This window comes from Thermobia domestica, chromosome 3 (genome assembly GCF_964235325.1).
Source record: "Thermobia domestica chromosome 3, izTheDome1.hap1.1, whole genome shotgun sequence".
Taxonomy (NCBI): Eukaryota; Metazoa; Arthropoda; class Insecta; order Zygentoma; family Lepismatidae; genus Thermobia; species Thermobia domestica.
Window position 1 is genome coordinate 135,767,589 of NC_137456.1, and position 21,392 is coordinate 135,788,980.

The 21,392-nt window shown below is 35.1% G+C and overlaps 1 long non-coding RNA gene across 1 annotated transcript in view; it reads right to left on the bottom strand.

Moving 5' to 3' along the window:
* LOC145680762 (uncharacterized) overlaps nt 1-20,064 on the bottom strand; it is a 54,647-nt gene extending 34,583 nt beyond the window's left edge. The window contains exon 1 of the long non-coding RNA XR_014130672.1: nt 19,652-20,064. This is a non-coding gene — a long non-coding RNA (uncharacterized LOC145680762). The remainder of the gene's footprint in view (nt 1-19,651) is intronic.
* Between the last annotated feature and the right edge of the window lie 1,328 nt (nt 20,065-21,392).

Consider the following 21,392-nt stretch of genomic DNA (forward strand, 5'->3'; position numbering starts at 1 on the left):
TTCTTGTCTGATCGAATGACGTTTATCAACATTGTGAAATAGTTCTATTTAATAAAAGTACAAAGTTGAAGAATTACTATGCTAACCACACTGCACACCCCACTAATATTAATATCAGGCGCTATATTGTTAAATTGGATACCTCTAAAAAAGAAAAAAGAAAAAAAACATAAAAGTCAGAAGGGTGCTGGGATACTTTTGGCGCACCACATTTTAGAAGATTTACAAGTAAAGTTTAATACTTTGCATGAAAATATATTTTTTGCAAGCACCATTTTTTTTTTTTTTTTTTTGCAAACAACCTAATTAAATACAAAGTAATACACCTGTATTTTATGTTTACAACTGTAGGGTTACTAGTGTAAAATCATTATAAATGTTTTAACGACGGATAAAATAGATGAGAGACAATGTAGAAAGGGTTCAGCTAATTTTTCTAAGAAATGTTACAATTTTGGTAGTTTCTATTCACATTAGTTTAGTTTAGATTGGTTCAGGTTAGTTACGGTTACGTTACGTTAGATTATATTAGTATATGGGACCAGCACAATTTTCAAAAAGTGACAGAATTTCGCTCACTTCTATTAATATTAGGTTAGTTTAAGTTAGTTAATTTCATTAGGTTAGATTTGGTTAGGTTGTGTTAGGTCTAAGTACTTGAATCTTCCATTTCTCCTGTAAATTTTGTATGTGTTGCCTACTTCCGGATTCCTTCTGCGAAACATTTACCTAAGTAAGTGCATATGAAAGATGACCGGTGATACTATTTTCCACCACCGGTGTATTTCTGCATAGTTTACAGAAGCTATAATTTATGTTTACAAGTGGAGCGCTACTGCCACGATACCATGACAAATGCGATTCAAACTCGTATCATTGCCATAACCCACTCGTTTTCACTACATTCACTGACGTGCCTGCTTCCTTCGCTTGCACCCTCTCGCTGACACTCGGGCCCCCGTTTCGCCTTGCTCTGCCCCAGTTAGATAGCATTCATACTTTCCAGAAACCACCTAGCACAACTTGGTTTGAGTTTCTTGCACTATAGTTTTTATACTCTATATCCGGCCCCCGTATTTGTAGGCAAATCGCAAAAGAATTGTAGATTATCAACAATTGCTTTTGGTGGTCCTCTTGATGGATTTCATCTATGCTATGTAAGATATTTTCATGTCGGTCAACGCAAAGCATTTAGGAAACAGTGACAAATTATAATTTTTCAACAATTATTTCGAGTGGTACACTTAAAGTAAACCTGCACGATCAGAAGATACCTCATCAGTTGTGTTTTCATTTGTTTTGTTTTCACTTTCTCTCACCTGATGTCGCTTAAATCGAAATCTTACGAATTTTCTTTCCGAAATAGAGCGTGCTCTAAACAAGAGAAATCTCATAGGATCGTTCAGAACACAGGAAATGACATGCGATCTGATGCCATACACGTTGAGATTATGACTCTAGGACAAATCGTAAGAGATTTCCTAGGATCTATCTTATAGTGTATAGCCGGCCTAAGCGTGTGTAGGAAGTGAACTATTCAAAATGGCGGTTTTTCTAATATGGAATACTAGCAGGATCCTAACATGGAATATTTCTACATAGGTTCATACGTATGTGAACTAGAAGTGAAGAATAATAACTGAATTTAAGGTTATATTAGACCTGACATATTATGTTAGAGCGAGCTTCTGTGAACGTCTTCTAGTCGAAACGTTTGGCATTTGTGTTGTCTGTCTGTGTGTCTCGCGATAACTCCTGAACGCGTGAACCGATTCGAATGAAATTTTCACAGGTTATTTATTGGTTGAAATGTCCCAACCGCCGTGTCGTCTACAGTGCAAAGCATAGAGAACTGCACGACAGCACCGATTGAATAGAGAGTTCGCTACCACAACTATAGCCACAGCATCGTAACACACGTGTTCAGAAACCAAGTGAGACAAAAGTTATTACGAGCACTCCACACAAAAACGATTTAGAAACTGCATCTACTTTTTCATAACGGGCCTCTACCTCATCATTTCAAGTAGTTAAAAAATGTTTAGCTTTCCAAGCCCCGCCCAAGAAAATGCAACCCAAACACCCAAAGAAAAGGACATCACGCGACTACAAATTAGAAAGTTAATCTGAAGAATCAGTGAGTGACTTGAACGATGATAGTGACAGTTTAAGTGATCCTACTCATGATGACGATGATGAGGAGTATGGACACTGTGGTCGCTCAGTGCAGGGGAGAGGAATTGGTTAAAATGCCCACTTGTAAAAGATGGTCCCACGAAATGTATCCCATGAAAGGTGGAGAAAAATATATTTGTGACCATTGTTTTGCAAAGTAAAACTGGAATCAAAATTTGAACGCCTTAAGACACGAGAATCCAGCATGTTTGAACTTTTTTTTTTTATATAGGGTATTTGTATACTTTATTTGTCGCACGTAGTTTGATTTATCGAATATTTCATTTTATTATTTTTATTATTGGTTGTGTCTAGTAAACATGCATATTCCAAGGTAAAAAATATTATAGCTACTCCAAAAGTTAAAATAAGTAGCAATTATAGCCTATTACCGCAATTTACAAACATAGGAATAATGATGAATAAACCAGTCAAGTTCGATAATTATCTTTGTAATAAAATTCTGGCATTTCTGCTGTTTTATGCTTTAATTTGTTAAGAATGTTATCAATTTTTGTTCACTTATCTTATAGAGCTACCAAATATGATATATAGACCACAATGGCTATAACACGATATTTGGATAATTCGAACATGGGCATGATCCCTGCTCAGACCGCCCAACTTGAGTGAATTATTCCCTAGTTTTCCTCCGTCTCATCAGGCGTATGCCAAGATGGTGTTTTTCCTGAGACCAGGGTCGGTTCCATTCCGATTCGTAAACTTATCTTAAGGGCAGATGTGATCTTGGAATTGGAGACTGGAACACTTCCTTTGCTCCTATCCTTGAACTAATATATCAATTTATTTCTTAAATAAATAAATAAATTTCTCGAATGCATTGCCCATGCTCGAATTATCCAAATGTCACATTGTAGGCAGAAGTGCATATTTTATTCTAGTATTCCATTTTAAGGGTCTTCACTACAGGGAAATTAAGTTACCGCTAATTTTAGAGTTTTTCTGTAATATCTTCAAAACAAATAAAAGTACTCGAAAATCAGAAACGTAGTGAACTAGATAATACGATTTTACATATGATACCTTTACCTATCTGCATGCAGCTATTTACAGAACCCGCAAAATGCTAAATCTATCTACAGTTGCAAATCGAAAGCAGATAGATGAGTTGTGATAACGGTATCACATGCAAAATCGTATTGCCTAGTTCACTATGTTTCTGCCTTTCAAATATTTTTATTTGTGTTGAAGATATTACAGAAAAAGTCTAAAATTAGCGGTAGTATAATTTCGCTGTAGTGAAGACCCTAAAGATCAGGTAGTGCTCCGTATTAGGGGCAGGGTGTGCCTAATATCGAAATCGAGTTTCTTTCAATTTTGCAATATTGTAAAAGATCAATGATGTGGAACAAACTTTTATACTTGTATTTTGTATTACAAAGGTACAGCAAGTATTGTGATGTATATTTTTATTCTGGAATACGCATCTCTGAGAAATAAAGAAGAAACAAAAAGTATTCCATATTCAGTGCCTTTACCCTATATATACCCCCTCCGCTCCCACAGCTTTTGCGTGGGCTCAATTTGGATTTAAATGGCATCAGAAGTGTCACTGTTCATCTCAGCGACCTCAAAAACTATAGATTCGACCCTAATATCGGTCGTTTTCAATCATTTGTAAATGTATTTCCCCTCTTATCCCTCGTCAAAGTGATATGACAAAAATTATCTCATGTTCGAACTTAATCTAGGTTGAAAGTTTGATTGAGATGGGTACGATGGTTCAAGTTTTATTTATTTATTTATTATATATATATATATATATATATATATATATATATATATATATATATATATATATATATATATATATATATATATCTCCCTCCTACCTCCTCCCCTAAGTTCTATCGTCAAAGTGAATATATAAATACCATCCCAGACCCGAACCTCATCTATGTTGAAAATTTGATCGAGATTGGTCAGGAGGTTCAAGAGTGAAGTCACATAGACAGTCACTTTCATTTTTTTTTTTACATATATATATATCTCCGCCTCCCCCTCCAACTTCCCTAATTTGTACCGTCAAAGTTAAATGATAAAAATTATCCCAAGCCCGAATGTCATCTACGTTGAAGATTTGATAGAGATCGGTCGGGCGGTTCAAGAGATTAAGAGTCACAAACATAGTCACTTTAAATTTTATAATATAGATTATTATTCGTTCATTAGATTACTTTGTTGTTTGATCAAATCAAATCTTGCAATTAAAATTTAACACACTTTCATAAGAAATAGAACTCTTAAATACTCTCTTAAACCGGATGACAATACAATATTGTAACATGTTTTTAGTTGTAGATTATCGCTTTTTTCTGAAAAATTAATAAAACTAGTGATGCTGGATAGATATTAGTAAAACTAGTGATAAATATTCAGGAAAATATGTTATATAAATTGAGAAGAACGTGCTTTCTCATTATTAGTTTATTTCAATTGAGATGATTGGAAATTTCCAGAGGAAAAAATTAGATCATATTCGACAATATTGTAATTATTTTTATTTAACTGAAGTTATATAGAATTTATATATAAATTTTCGGGAGTTGGAATTAATTGAGTCCTAATATTTGATTCAACTGCTAGAGTGGGTGTTTGGAAACCTTAATAAAGACATATACTTTGTTGTGTTAAAATCAAATGATAGTTGTCATAAAACAAAGTTATCATGATTTAATTCTCCTTTTTATCACGGTCGAACACTTTTTACAAAAACATACCTATCTACTGGTTATATTCTAGAGGTGAAAGGTAATATCTTTCAAACCAGCACTTCCTCTGAAAGAAAAAAAGTTTTACTTTACTAAAAGCTTTGTAAATAACTAGAATCCAAAGGCCAAAGTTGGTGGCATCGATGGCTGGGTGCGTGGAGCCCATGGTTTAATTCAATGTTTTTAATCGGGGTTCTCTTATTTCTTCCCACTTTCATCCTTTCGCCATTACTATCCATCTCATCATCACCATCTCCCTTAGCATCGATGCTAGAGTTCGACCGAAGGGGCTAAACTTCCCTTAAAGAGATTTCCCTATGCCGGATAAAAAATAAACGTTGTATGTAGAATAGTTGATTTCAGCAAAGGTTGACTATGTGTATGTCGATGTGCTTAGTTGTTACATATTCTGAAAAAACAGTGAACATTATGGACACTTCTGTTAAGTTATACAACTCTAAGATTCATGTATTTAGGAATCTTTGTTCTATTGACTGCTATTGGAGTAGTTTTCAATGATTATTCCTCCGAAGGTTTGACCGATTCCATATTTTGTTTGGTTTTTCATATTGGAGGCTGTCATCATATTTAGTCAAGCGTGTCACAAGAAGACAGGACCGATCTTAGGTGGTGCGGGGTCTCAGGCTTACAATTAACTTGCCTGAGTTATATATATATATATAGATTGCGCTCTCCCTTCTGGTCTAGTGATTATAGTGATTATACCCATTTCCCTTTATAATTTTTTTTTCCATCTGCAAAATGTTCTGGTGAAAACGCTCAAACTGTTCATTGTTTACAGCAGCTATTTTTTTCAGAGAAATAACTCAAACGGAAATGCAGATATTGAATGAATTTTACAATACGAGTGCATATTTCACCCTTGTGTCTCGCAATTTTTCAAGAAGGTTCTGTACTAGTATTTCATAGTTTTTTTTTTTTTTTAATCTTACAAGTAAACCAATCGATGTTGAAATCTAGTTTCTTGACCAAACTTGGTAGAGAAGTGTGGAATATTAAGAAACGAGAGTAAGCAAAATTTAAAGTGCTTCCGTCTATAAAGACGGCCGCAGTGGAATAAAACCTGATTGATCAGAATAAGCCATAACAATGTGTTTCAAGTTGAAAATTTCATTTTATTTGTGAAACGGGTAAAGGGATTAAAAACAAAAACACATTAACCAACACCGGAAGGAAGTAGACATCTATTTAATGGTATGCTTATCATGGCTGCCATCTTGAAGTCGGCCATCTTGTATCTCCTTCGAGCTTTTTAAATAAGAAGATCATGTAATACGTCAAATTGGACTAGAATTTTACGAGAAATACAATGGTGAAGTCTATGTTTCCATAAGTTTATATTTGTAAGACATAATGAAATACACATTGATATGGATTTGTTGATTCAAAGATTTCTTAACAGTTGTATCTTCTTGAAAAGAATTCAAGTCAGGAAAACCTAATGTACACTAGTGAGAACATCGTAGGTAGGTATATAAGTATACCTGTGAAAGGTGTAATCAACTTGAAATCGTTGTCGACTGCAGACAAAATGAAATGGTGATGAGACGATCATAACTCTTAAAGAACTGATGGAAGATGGATGACATATTTTCATTTCGATTATTCGAGTTAAAAGACAGAACCTTCTTAAGCAGCCACCTATTCAGTACGCACTAGTATACATTCCGTTTTCCTGACTTGATTAAAAAAAAAAAAAAATCACGGGATTTTTCGCAGGAGAGGGCAAAGTTTGTCCATTGGTTTTGTATTTTAAATATAACTACAATAAGAGGGAGGATATGCAAAAAAGTCGCACTGAGGCTGATTTATTTGATACCATCTCTTCACGTTAGTGTCACACAGGATTATTTTGTTTAAAACAAATGTTTAAAATAAATTATTAAAGCTTGTTTTAAACAATTAACAAATGTAAAAAAAAAATCGAGAGAAAGAAAATTGTCAAAAATGCTTGACATTCGGAAGGCTATTTTCTTCCTGTGTGATTTTTTTTTTATTTCTCTTGCCTATAGCAGGTCAATGTGATGACCTACAATTTATTTTGTATCGATTACCTTTGTTTTCAGCGTTTATTGTATTATTTAAATGCTTATCGTTAACTTGCGAGAAAGTGTGTAGTCGAAGGTTGGACTACTTATAGAAGTAATATTAAAAAATAAGTAAAAGAATTATCTTGGAAACAAGTTTTTGTGTTGTATTCAGAAAACAAACAAAGCCTAATACTTGTTGTCATATGGTTGCTGAACATCAGTGAGGCTCCTGGGACGACTTGGTGTACATTTGTTCGTCTGTCTGTATGTATGTATCATTTACTGAGCGCGATTTTCTGCCTTTAAACATTAAATTTTGAGGGTAGAGGCACGAGACACGCAATATTTTTTATGGAGGCAGTTTGGCTACAGGCATATTATTTGAAGTACTCACCAACTACTTTTACAAAAACTGCTGCGGATGTACCTAAGGATTCTGAAACATGAATATTTTGATAGGGCACATACTAATTCCTAAATCAAGTATAAACCCGACTACGATAGACACTCTCTATAGTATTTTAGCTATGGACCTTTAAAGTTCATTTTTTCATATTTTCGGCAAGCTATAACTCCGAAAGGAAGCATTTGTGCACCCAAGTTGGTCTATACTTTTCGCCTTATCTTGGTGTCAGGAATCACCTCCCAAATGTTGTCGGTGTTGTTTTGAAACACTCTCTATACAGGATAATCTGTAATATTGGTTGCAAGTAAAGAGCAAAAAGTCTTAACAAATATGTTATTGCACGATTTTGAAATATATGTTTAAAATCGTGTGTTAAACTGTTCAAAACATTTAAAACATGTTTTTTCTGTGTGTGTTTTAAAACATGTTTGAAACATTTTGAACACCTTCTTCATGTTTTAAACATATGTTTTTTTTTTAAACTTTTCTTCCAACCCTGGTGTCACATGACATAATCAGTAAGAATGCCAGGAATTTTACTTAGTGACGTGTTCAAAATAAAGGAGAGTGTGCATTGCACCCAGAATAATGATATACATGTTTACATAAACTCAAAGAAAACAATATCTTTACGCCCAGGCGTATGTAAGGAAATTTGGGGGAGTGTTAGGGGTGTTGAGAGTGTACAGAATATTCCCTGGACATAATATCTATTTTTACAACAGAAGTTATAAACAATAAACAAATAAAATAAAAACTATTGCAGCATTAAATTCAGAAAATATTTGCTTATGCCCGGAAACTTAATACAAACTATTCATTTACATGTTAGGGAGAGACCATACTCTCGGTTGTGAAGTCCATTGATGTACCTGTATTGCAATATGTTGTTGTGTGTACTTGACAACCGAGAGTAGCAAAGCCATCTTAACAGTGCAATAGCCACTTCACCGGGGCCCCTGCAAGCATTGGGAGTCCCGCAAGCAGAATGGTATTCGATGGCAAAAGTGCAAAACCTCATGTCTCCACTTTTTATGGAATTTTAGAGTTTGGTTGCATTCAATTTAATTCCCCATATCTGAATCTACGTATGCGCAAAAGCTCGTAAACGAAAACCCAATAAGAAACGTGCAAAACTAACTTCTAAAACCTCGTATCCCATATAAGATAATGTAAAAGCAGAATTTGTTTTTTCTTTCTCTCCTGAAATGTTTGGTTTTGATGAGTTACGGGGTTTTGCACTTTCGCCGTCGATTATATTAATTAAATATATTAGGAACAAAATTTATTCATAAGGACCACAACACACTTGTTTGCTCTGAGGCCCAATATGCTGTTAAAACGGCACTGGAGGGTAGATTAGATGAAGAGTAGAGTAGACGGCACTTGTGCGTTGTCCGATTGGAGCAATCAGTCCAATCGGCTTAAGGCCAGCCCTGCAAGAAGAAGCATAAAGAATTTGTTGTATAGTTCAGCTTCGCCCTAAGCAATTTGAAAGAGCCATATTTTGTATTACAAATTATTCGGTTAACGCAGGGTTGTGCCATACGTCCCGGTTATTCGGGATTGCCCCGATTTTGAATTCACTGTTCTTGTGTTCCGATAGAAATGAAATGAAATCTTTGAGTTTTACGTCCCACGCTTATGCCGGTTAGGCTAAAGGAGACGGTGATGATGAGTAATTAATGAAATGGTGGAATGAAGGAAGTGGGAGGAAACGGGAGAACCCCGAGAAAACCCACGCACACGGTGTTTGTCCACCACAAAGTTCACTTGGCGGGGGCTGGGATCGAACCCGGGACCCCAAGCACCAGAGGTGAACGCTCTACCACTGAGCCACCGCGGCCCCTGTTCCGATAGACTCTTTCGGCAACATAAGATGTCTCGATTTTAAGGATCATAACTCTTTTTTGTTTTATTTGAACCCATTTTGAAATGACTACTTATTGTTTAATTTAACCTAATTTACTTGCATCTTTTAGTTCACGAGACACTTTTTTTTTTTTTTATCATTACAGAGAATTTTCGATTCTAAACTGTGTGAGGATGATAATACTCGCAATTGTGAAGTCATTTCTAGTGATTGGGCCAAATCGAATACTTTTGCGAACCAAGTTTCTATTCGATTCTGGAACAAGAGGAGCTATTCTGAACTCGAATCAGAGTCACTTTTCTCCATATTTAATATATCCCCTGCTTCCCGTTTTTGCAGTCTAACAGTGCATTAGTGGTAGAATCCATCAAAAGAAAATGAATGACTGGACTTTATTTTATGCACCTTTTACATGCAAAGAAGGAAGCACAAAACTCTTATAGTAGTGTATTTTCGTGGCCAACCAACCAATGCACTAGCTTTCTGTAAGGGTACTCCTGGGCTCAATTTCCGGTGGGGTAGTTGCTTCAGATAAAAAGAAATACGATTAATGGCTCAGGATATATTTTTTATCAAGAGGTTCCGTCTGAAATAGCCTCGGTGCTAGGAAGAGGCTTTAAACAACTTATTAATCGACCGAAACTATGGGCATAGTAGCACGTAGTAGAGTGCTTACCACTGGTCTGAGTAGTCGGGATTGCAGTTTCCGAATGTTTTAACGAAAGTGTTTAATGGTACCGGGTAACTCTAGGTTGACATCAAAAGTGTAATTTGGAGGAAATATTGAAAATTACAACAATCATACAGATGAAAAACACTAAAACATATATGTAGGGTCTATATAAATTTAAATATAGAAGAAAATTATATAGGGGAGATTGCCCCAATACCGAACTGTTCCCAGTACCGGATAGTAGTAGTTTTAGCATTCTGGTGCTAGAGAGCAGTAGTTATTCTACATACATCTGTAGCATTTATGGTATCAACAGGGGTAAGTGCTTAGGGCCATTTCTCTGTCGTGAGGGCCAGTCTCAAGCAAATCGCTGAAAATTGATCTTAGCTGCTATCTTGCATTACGCATAAAACTTTTACAGAACATTTTCACCCTCTTCAAGTAAGTAAAGTAAATTTATTTTACTCTCATAATATTTCTTAATAACTAAAGAAGCGTACAGTGTGGAAGCATTAACTAAAATTTCCATAAATTGTTGGTAATATTTTTCTAATACATCGTGTGGTCCCAGTACCGGACACTCCGTATGTTCCCAGTACCGGACAGAAGAAATTACCTAATTAGTCTTAGTTGACAAGATATTTAGAGTGAAATTTATTTTCAGGGACTTGAAACAAGGATGCTATATACAAGAAAGAGAAATGGGATGAAGAAAGTACGAAGAAAGTTGGGGATGTTCTGTTAGTGGGAAACCGTAGTATTCAGAGAGCAGCTGGGGAATTTAAACTGAAAGTACTAATATTGCTCATCCTGTCAGCTAACATTTTAAGATCTGGATAATGTAATATCTATTAACATAGCAAATAAATTGTATTTGACATAGTGTTGTAAAAAAACGTTTTTTTCTGTGAAGTTTTTTTTCAATAAAAAACCCGTTCTTTTTCACGTTTTTTTTCAAATGTCTGTTTTTTTTCTGGCAACTATTATTTATTGATTTATGTTTCAGATTATTGAAATAATCAACAGAACTTGAGTCGAAGCCCTCGTAACTTACAAATCGTTTGTTTCTTTGTACCTATATACTAGCAAAATTGTGTGATTATTCCTTTCGGACCCAGGTCATTTTTGGCGTTTTCAGTTAGTGACTTATTGCTCAAAAACCACTTATTCAATTGATATGGTTAAAGCCTTGTTTTTTAAGAAAATGGATGTGACTATATTTTGGTGTAAGTTACATTGTAGTCTTGCCAACAAGCCCTAATATTCATTTTAAAACACCCTGCATTACTTCAAATTGAGTCATCCTATATTCATGTCTTGTATATACATATCAGGGCCAGCCCTAGGCAATTTGTCGCCCCCTGCAATGGCATAATTTGCCGCCTCCCCCTTTCTCCAGAAAGAACAAATCTTAAAAGTCACGATTTTAAGTATGCTACTCCAGCATGAACAATGAAGGGGAGGGTAAGAGCAGTCCCACTCAGAAAGGCTTAATTACTTACTTGTACTAAACGTACAATCTCCTTGTGTCTGTTTGTTTTCTTTAAATATTAATCTGTAATGTTAGTGAGAGATAAAGGAAACACACCTGCAAAGGAAAGATGGTAATCCTTTTTACAGAATTCAATATCGAGCTTCAATCTCAATGTGTCAGTTTGCAATTCCAGTACAACCAGTTTTCATATCAAAACTGTTAGAGAATTGAGTTCTTGCATTTGACAACAATCAAGCAATTTGTGCTGAGATTTATTTGACCATTTGCTTTAACATTGTCCATGTGACCTTAAACTAATGCAACCTAAACACAATTTATGAATATAGTATTCAAATATTAGGTTAGCTTAGTAAATGTAACTAACATCATCATGAAGTCTGTTTCCAACAAGAAATATTTAATTTAATAATATACTTATGACATATTTTGCCGGACTCTCCATACTTGTCACTCCATGCCAATGCACGTGTTGCACATATGGTAGAGCCGGCTCTGCATATCATATACATCTAGTCGACAAATTATTTATATATTATATTTAGAAAAATATTAGTAGGCAAATTAGTATTAGCTTTTACCTTTAGACAAGTTATTTGAATTTTATGCTGTTCGTGACATTATTTTTTCTACTTATTAAAGACCTGCTTTCAGGGAAAAACAAAATTTAATTTCTACTTTTATTTCTAACTTGATATTGATGAAAACTCCTGAAACCCAAATTGTTAGTCGGTATGCTATTCATATAAATTGTAAAATATTTGTAGCGTATCAATATCTAGCGTTTAATTTATGTTGCATTTTACGGTAATTACATCTATATAAAAATATTTCACACTTAAATAGACGTAAGATGAATCACAAATGACTATTTAAAAAAAACGAAATTTAGAAAAAAACGTACATTTCTGAAAAAATACGAACGTTTTTTTTTTTTTTTTTTATTTGCAACACTAATTTGACAACTACAACATAACATCTGCTTGCATATTCACAACCACTCCTCGGTTTGATATTTATAGTAATCTGTCCGGTACGGGGAACAGTTTTTTGACTAACGCCATTTTGATCATTTTAGAAAATCGAAAAATACCATGTTCAAATCTTATAATAAAAATGTTTTTGTTATACTATATTATTATCAATGCTGCGATTATTGTCAGCGTGTTTTCTTGTATCGGTTTTGTTAAGCAAATAGAACAAAATGCTTAGGTGTACGGTACTGGGGCAAGCTCCCCTAGCAGGAAACGTATATACCAGGGATGCAAATAAGCAACAAAATTTTACTAGCCCCAAAAAACGTTACTAGTCCACATCCCACAATATAAATCATTTGCTCACCTTCGCTATGATATTAAATACTCGCCCGCACCGATGAACCTCTCGCCCCGGGCGAGTGGGCGAGTGGTTATTTGCATCCCTGATATATACATATTAAAAATATTTGGGATTATTCTAATTTTGTTCTCATACACTAAATTCAATATGATCACGCATTAGCTATCACTAAATGGAATATGTGAAGGTATACCTCATATTATAGTACAAATAAATTGATGAAACAAAATCTTTGTTTTACGTCCCACTTTTATAATATGCTAAAGGAGACTGTAATGAGAAATGAATGAAATGGTGGAATAAAGAAAGTGGGAGGAAACAGAAGAGTCTCGAGAAAACCCACGCACATGGTTTTTGTCCGCTACAAACCTCACTTGGCGCGAGCTGGGATCGAACCAAGGATCGCATGCACTTGAGGTGAACGCTCTACCATTGAGCCTCCAAGGTCCCAATTGATCAAACAAATTAAAAAGAAGAGGAGGAGGAATAGCGAATGATATTGCACGTAATAACTTCCTTCTGTAATTTGAATAATAATAATAATAATAATAATAATAATAATAATAATAATAATAATAATAATAATAATAATAATAATAATAATAATAATAATAATAATAATAAGGTTTAATTTTTGATATTTAAGGACAAAATAAGTATATTGTCTGCACCTGATTTTGGTATCCGAAACGTGGGCAAAGCCAAGTTTAAATAGTAGCCTCTATGAGTTACCGGGTTATCAGTTCATAAGAAATGATAGAGCGCAAAAAGGCGCTGGTGGAGTTGGTATTTATGTGAGGGATGACGTTGATACGAAAATTCTGGCTATGTCACCACAGGAATACAGCTTCTGTACTGAGTACATTATTATCGAATGCAGTTTCTGGAATAAAAAAGTTCTCGTCTGTTCGGTGTACAGACCACCAAAAGCAAATTTTAAAAATTTCGAAGATGCAATATCGCAACATTTGCCCTTTTATGAAAATTGTTTAGTTCTCGGTGATTTTAATTTTAACATGCTGAAGTCGAACAGTGAGAGTGAAACATTTCGTGATGTTTTATCTGGCCTTAACCTGACAATGTGTGCTCTAAATCCCACTTTCCATACTGCTACTTCACATTCACTACTCGATCTCATCTTAACGAATAATCCGCAAAAAATTGTTCACTATGGGCAATTACCAATTCCAGGTATATCTTACCACGATCTAGTGTTTGCCTGCTACTCTATACATACTCAGAAGAGAGTCAAAATTTATTTCGTACAGAAAAATAAAATAAATGAAGCTGCCCTTTTCTTTGATGCGGCAAATATCCCTTGTCAGGTAATCTACAACTCTCCGTCTATAGACGAACAACTTAATTTCTTTAATACCGCGATATTAACACTAATTGATAAGCATGCTCCACTCATTAAACGCAAAGTACCGCGACCTTCTTCCCCGTGGATAACTAAAGAAATTATAAATTTAATGGCACAACGCGATTCCTCTTATAGACAATACACGAAATCTCGTAAAAATAATACAGTACAGGCTGACGAGTGTTTTAAAAAATATAAAATCTTACGAAATAGATGTACACACTTAATTAGGAAAGCCAAAATGGAATTTGCCTCGAACCTAGCGAATAGCACTTCTAACTCGAAAATTTTGTGGAAAAAGTTAAATATATTAGGGATCAAGAGCAGTAGGAAACAATATGGCTAACAATAAATTTACTGCAGATGAAACAATTTTTGTGACATTAAGTTTTTAAGTAATACAGAATCTAAAATTACATATGATGAGAGTCCAGAATGTACAGAAAACATTTCTTCCTTTGAATGTGTCAGTCCTCTAATAGTCATGAAGGCCATCAATAGAATAAAATCAAATGCTACTGGAGCTGACCAAATTAGTATTAAATTTATTAAAACACTTTTGCCTTTTATACTAAATCCCATCACTAATATTTTCAATCGTTCTCTTATGAGCGGCACTTTTCCATCTGCTTGGAAAACAGCTGAAGTCCTAGCGTTTCCCAAAACAAGTAATATCACAAGTATTAATGATTTTCGGCCAATTAGTATTTTACCTGCTCTTTTAAAGGCATTAGAATACATTGTTAGTAATCAAATACGAACCCATCTAATGAAATACAATTTTTTTGATCCGTTTCAATCAGGTTTCAGAAAGTACCATAGTACTGCTATAGCTGTTACTTATGTCACTGACGACATTAGACTAGCAATGGATAGAAAGCAAGTAACAGTTCTTGCTCTACTAGATTTCTCTAAAGCTTTTCAATCAATTATACATAAAATTCTCTTCCCTAAATTGGAGACGAAATTCAACTTCTCCAATAGTGCTGTGAAATGGGTCAAAAATTATCTACAGGGACGGAAGCAGTTTGTAACCGTAGCCGATACTTCTTCTGCACTGCGGAATCTCACTCACGGCGTCCCTCAAGGAAGTGTCCTCGGCCCTCTCCTTTTCTGTTTGTACATTAACGACCTTCCTTCTGTCTTACAATACTGTAAGTATCACCTATACGCAGATGATTTTCAAATTTATATCTCAGGTCAACCCGAAAACTTGGACAATTCAATTCAAAAATTAAATGACGATTTGCACCCATTTACTTATGGTCAATTGAAAATGGGTTAACCATAAATCCACTTAAATCGAAGTGCATTTGTGTCTCCTCTAAACGACTTATACAAATGCACCGTTCGAATATACCAACAGTAGAGATAAATGGAACAATTATTCCATTTTCTGAAACCGTTACAAATCTTGGTGTAATAATAGATCAATTCCTTGAGTGGAAACCTCACATTAACGCTATATGTAAGAAAGCGTTCTGGTCTTTGCATTCACTCACGAGACTAAAGAAAATTCTACCCACTGAAACAAAGCTACTACTTGTAAAATCTCTAATATTCCCTCACCTTGAATATTGTGATGTAGCTCTATCAGACTTAAATGAAGAATTAGCGTACCGTTTGCAACGTATCCAAAATGCCTGTATACGGTTTACCTATAATCTCAAACGATCAAATCATTTAACTCCATATTACAGAAAGCTGGGCCTTTTGAAACTTGACGATAGACGTTATTTGCATCGACTCACACTTCTCTTTAAGACTTCGCGCTTTCAACAACCTTCCTACTTATTTCAACGATTGCAACCACTAAATGCTTACCACGACCACAATACAAGATCAGGTGTAAATAAACTTCTTTCTCTTCCCCCACATTCGTCAAAATTCTACTCGAATGCGTTCTTTGCATCCACTATCCGTGCGTGGAATGGCCTTCCATTCAATACAAGACAATCTCAGTCAATCAACCTATTTAAGAAGTCGGTTGAGCAGATCCTCCATAAGTCTACTAAGCAGAGGCTTACTAATATCTAAAAAAAAAAAAAAAAAAGCTGGTTTTTATACTTCCTACCTTTTATTTCTTTTGTTCGCTAAATGTATGTGATTACATTATGTAGTTATTTGAAGTAATCTAAGTAATCTATGTGTGCATGTGATGTGATGCGCGCGCGCGTGTGTGTGTGTGTGTGTGTGTGTGTGTACGTTTAGGGATGCGTTCGAGTCGAGTCGAGACAGAATTTTCCTCACAAAATTCGAGTCGAGACACAGCTCTTCCAATAGAAAAATATATATTTTTCGAGTCGAGACATCACTTTTACAGCACATTTTCGAGTCGAGACAGTCTCAAATCTTGTCTCGTGCGCATCCCTATGTACGTTTGATTGGAATGTTTTATATATTTTATTATTTTTATTGTATTACTAATTATGATACTAGTGTATTGCATGGTCAAGTGGGAGACAAGGCAGGAGCCTTAACTTCGCCATGTAAAATAAGACTAAATAAATAAATAAATAAAATAAATTCAAAAGCAATTTAAAAAATAAGGCCTTATTCCAGTTTCTTACCTTTTCAGGCAAATATAGTTCTGCATCTTCTTGCCCTCTCATCATATCTTTGGCCTTGTGGACAACGATTAGGTGCAACAATTGCATTGTGAGTAGCAGCAGCTGGAGTCGTGGTTTGTCTATTGTTGCCCCCTCGCGAGCCACATTCCACTTCTATTATTTCATATTGTGACACAAAAATAATGACAATGAACAGGAAAATTCTAAAATTCTTTCTGAAGAACATTTTTAGGAAAGAAAAATTTAAACTACTCTCACAAAACAAAGTTGTATCGCAAAGATGCAAATACATGTAGTTATGAGATCAGACTCGCTAAGGATGAAGAAATCGACATCTGACCTTGAACCTATCATTTCTTAGAGAACAAAGAGAAGGAAAAAAATATCACTTTCAAGATTATGGTTTTAAACAATAACATTGGTTCACTGCCAAAAGCCACAATAATTTATAACGTTTAGAACTAAGTGGGAAAGCTTATAATGACATTTATAAAAATCAGTAGCTTCTAGTTGTTTCGCTAGTTTTGCTTTAGAGGTCGCAACAACCTAATAAGGCATTTCTCTTAGGAGAAGCGATCAGAGAATTAAACATTATTATTACTATTAGAGGGCACGGGCAATGATAGATACATTTTCTTTTACAGTAGAACACCTCTCGTCTGCCCTCGGCAGGTCCGCCACTTCGGTTCACCCGACCATGTTCGAGCCGAACTTGTCTCGACTCGACGGTGACTCACCAGGCCCATTGTCGTTTACTGACGTCGCGATATTGTTGTTTACTTGCTGTTACCGCTTGTCTGCTTTACTGTTTCGTCATCTTTTGTGTCGTTTCTTTCGTTGGGGATGTTTTCTATACTGTACTGTGCAGTTTTTAGTGCTTACTGTTCTTTGGTTTTACGGCAGTGTTCGTTACAGTACAGTGTTTTCCCAACATATCAGGATGAAACGAAAACGTTTTTTTTTCAATGTTTTTACTGTAGAGAGCAATACAGTCATTTTTGACTTCAGAGATTGCTTATTTTACTATAAATCCGTAGTTTTCTGTATTTTCTGATAATCCGATCTTTGTTTGCGTTCCGGCCATATCCTCTGTCCTAAAGGTGACGGATTGGATGGGTTCTACTGTATTTATTGCATTTTAAATGGAGTATCAAAAAAATGTTTGAATTGTGAGTTGTGTTGGACTTTCCTTAAAAGAATTAAAATAGATAAAACTTAAAAATGCATTGTATTAATTAGAAATTAATTTGAAAGTAACGCCATGGGAAGTGTCTCAATTTTCACCATCATCAGTGCTAATTGAGACATACATTGAGAACGCTGAATTGCAAAAATTTACTTTATACCTTTAATTTGTTTAATTTCATTAAATACCCGATCAACAACCTCAGAAAAGCACTCCAGCACTACATTCTTCAATCCCTGGAACATTATATGATTTTTCTAAAATTTTGTAAAAACTTTTGAAAATGTTTTAGATACAGATATATATGTTAAAATCGAATCTGAAAATCGACTTGAGAAAATCGAATCTGAAATGAGTTATAAGTGTCAAGCGACTTATGGCCCAGGTTGAATCTACATATAATAATAATAATAATAATAATAATAATAATAATAATAATAATAATAATAATAATAATAATAATAATAATAATAATAATAATAATAATAATAATAATAAACTCTAAAGACAGTAAAGAGTATCACCCGAAACTTACGTATATGGGTAGTCACCGATCCCCTAAATATATTAACAAATTAACTCTAGTACCGAACTTAGCTACTTACATGTATGGGATATAGATAGTCACTGTTGCCCGTTAAGAGGTGTAATCACTGCTAAATTAAAATACAACTAATTTTACAGTAATTATGCGATATCTTCAAATAGATAAAAGATAATCGAAATGTGGAACAAGAGCACGCTAGACAATATTATTTTGCATGAGGTATATAGTAACTTTCCGTTTACAGCGATTTTAAAACGCAAAAATAAATGCTGATTTTCTAAATGACTGGAAATCGAAAGCATATAAATGAGTCGTGATAACCGTATCACATGTAAAATAATATTGTCTAGCGAGCTCTTGTTCTACTTTTCGATTATATTTTATCTATTTGAAGATATCACATAATTACTGTAAAATTAGCGATATTTTAATTTCGCCATGATGGGGCATCTTAAGATGTTAGATTCTATTAACGCACTCAGTGGAGATAATGAACCTAGCTATGTTTTGGAAAGAAAGAAAAGAAACGGAATTCAACAATTATTTTCGTTCAAAAATTATTGTGTCGAGAGATGGATTAACAACATAATCTTATAAGGCCCAGTATGTTATCCAGTAACGGGACGGATTAGCAACACAATCTTATAATGCCTACTACATCATCCAGTAACGGAGCGACGTGCTAGCAAAGCAACATAATTTTATAATGCCCACTACGTCAGTAAAGGAGCGACGGACTAGCAACACAATCTCATAAGGCCCACTACGTCGTCTAGTAACGGAGCGACGGACTAGCAAAGCAACATAATTTTATAATGCCCACTACATCAGTAAAGGAGCGACGGACTAGCAACACAATCTCATAAAGCCCACTACGTCGTCTAGTAACGGAGGGACGAACTAGCAACATATTCTTATACGCAAGGCCCACTACGTCATCCTGTAAATATTGCAGTTTCTTACGAAGCTACACTTAAGTAATTTACAAATACGACTAACGTAACACTCAAGACACGAAAGTAAATACTACGGCATTACTTACGCATATTGGGGATTATTGTACTTAATATTTCATTCTGAATAAATACTGCGTTCACAAAAACATTGCCCTGTCAACTTTAATCAAGTACAATGTAGCACAAAAAGCAGAGAATTTTGATTATGATCGTTGTTTAAGCTATTTAAGCCCAAAACAATTTACGTAAAGTATTATAGCCAGAAAATAAGTACAGTAATTATTATTACCTTCTAATTAGAAAACAATTCTACAGCATCCTCTTGAGTCAGGTCTTTGGCCAGGTGGACACTTAATAGGAACAGTAATTAGGCTATGAAGCATAATTTTAGAAGACTTTACATGCTTTTCAGTAATATTCTGTGAAACAGAATCTGCAGCAATAAACAACTCATTTTGTACTAACGACAAAACGAATAAAGATACTCCCAGTAATTTTACAGCAAGCATCACTCGGAAAGTACAAAATGAAAACAGGAATATGTTAATGTTCACTAGAAGTATCAATCTTTAACTATGTACTGTCGCGGTTTTCACATTGTTAAATAAAACAATTTGCTTCTCATCTTTGTTCTTTGGTTTTCATCACGAAGGCATTGCTCCCAGTTGTACAAACAAATATAGAGACATATCCAAATATATATATTGGTATATGGAAAGACAACAAACGCATACGAAACATGTGTTTGCATAAAGATATCTTTCTTTCTTATTTAGTTACAGTAATGCCAGAAGATAACGCTTTATTTGGAAGTACAAGATACGGCGATGTCATTTTAAAGTCACTCTACAGCAGGAAAGGTTACTTCGCAACCAAGGGGCAAAGTCTTGCTCAAGCTTACTGTTCTAAATGGGAGTCGCTCTGAATTATCTTAAATAGGCTTACTTCAAACTCTCATTCTCTCGAATTCGGGCTCACTATCCTTTTTGAGTTTCATGCGCTCATTAACTTTAATGAGTTCACTATACTCAGTGAGACTCAATTCGCTGTAGAGTCGGTTTGGCACCTATGCTGAGTATACTGGAGCCTGAGGGTGGCATTTTTCACTCCTTGTCTCCTTCCTTATAGTATACATAACGGAATAAATTAACTTCGTGAATTAGAAATTTCCCACATTAGTATAGGCGCCTGCTACGGACCCATGTGCACCGGAAGCTCCCCTCTGTTTGACTTCAAATTTTTGCTTGGTGTGGTCCATTTTTTAAATGGTCACATGATTTGAGTGTGGTCGGTAAGGCCGCCATATTAGATTACAATATGGCGGCCACGCAACTACATTCATTTATGCTTATATGGTAATATCACAAAATACAGAGATACAAATTTCATTCTGGTGCCATATTAAAGATAATGCATGTTTCAAGTGATTTGAGTTAATACTGTTCCTTTACGTTGCCGACATTTTTAAATATGGCGGCTATTAAAAATAACTTTCTCAGTTTCATTATATTAATTTCATAGCGGATTCCCTAGTAGCAAGGTGGGTTGGCCCACCGTTGGGAATTGGGTGAGATCTAGTCAAAATGATGGGTGATAGTTGATGCGCGTCTATATTGGAAAAACTTACGTTGGCCCAACGTTGGTTAAATGTTTGCTTGGCCAACCAACTATTCTCCCGACCTTCACGCAACGATACTAGAATGATTGTTTTCCCAACCAAGAAATATGTTTGGCTAAATGTCGGGGAACCCCCTACGAAAAGCACTTTTCCCATCACTTGGCCACTTGGCCACTTGGCTAATTGTTATTAACTCCATCATACTTGATGCTGGTAGAGTACGCCACTCCTCATAAGTAGTTCTTCACTGGCATCTTGTGTTTCAATTATGGAAATAGAAGAGGAGTTCGTATTGTGACCGAAATGCCCTCCCCGTGAGTCTAGTGTCTAGCAGGTGGGCAATTGGTGTACGGGGTTCCGGGTTCTATTCACAGTGGCAGACCTTTTGGAATTTTAACTGTCATCGATATTT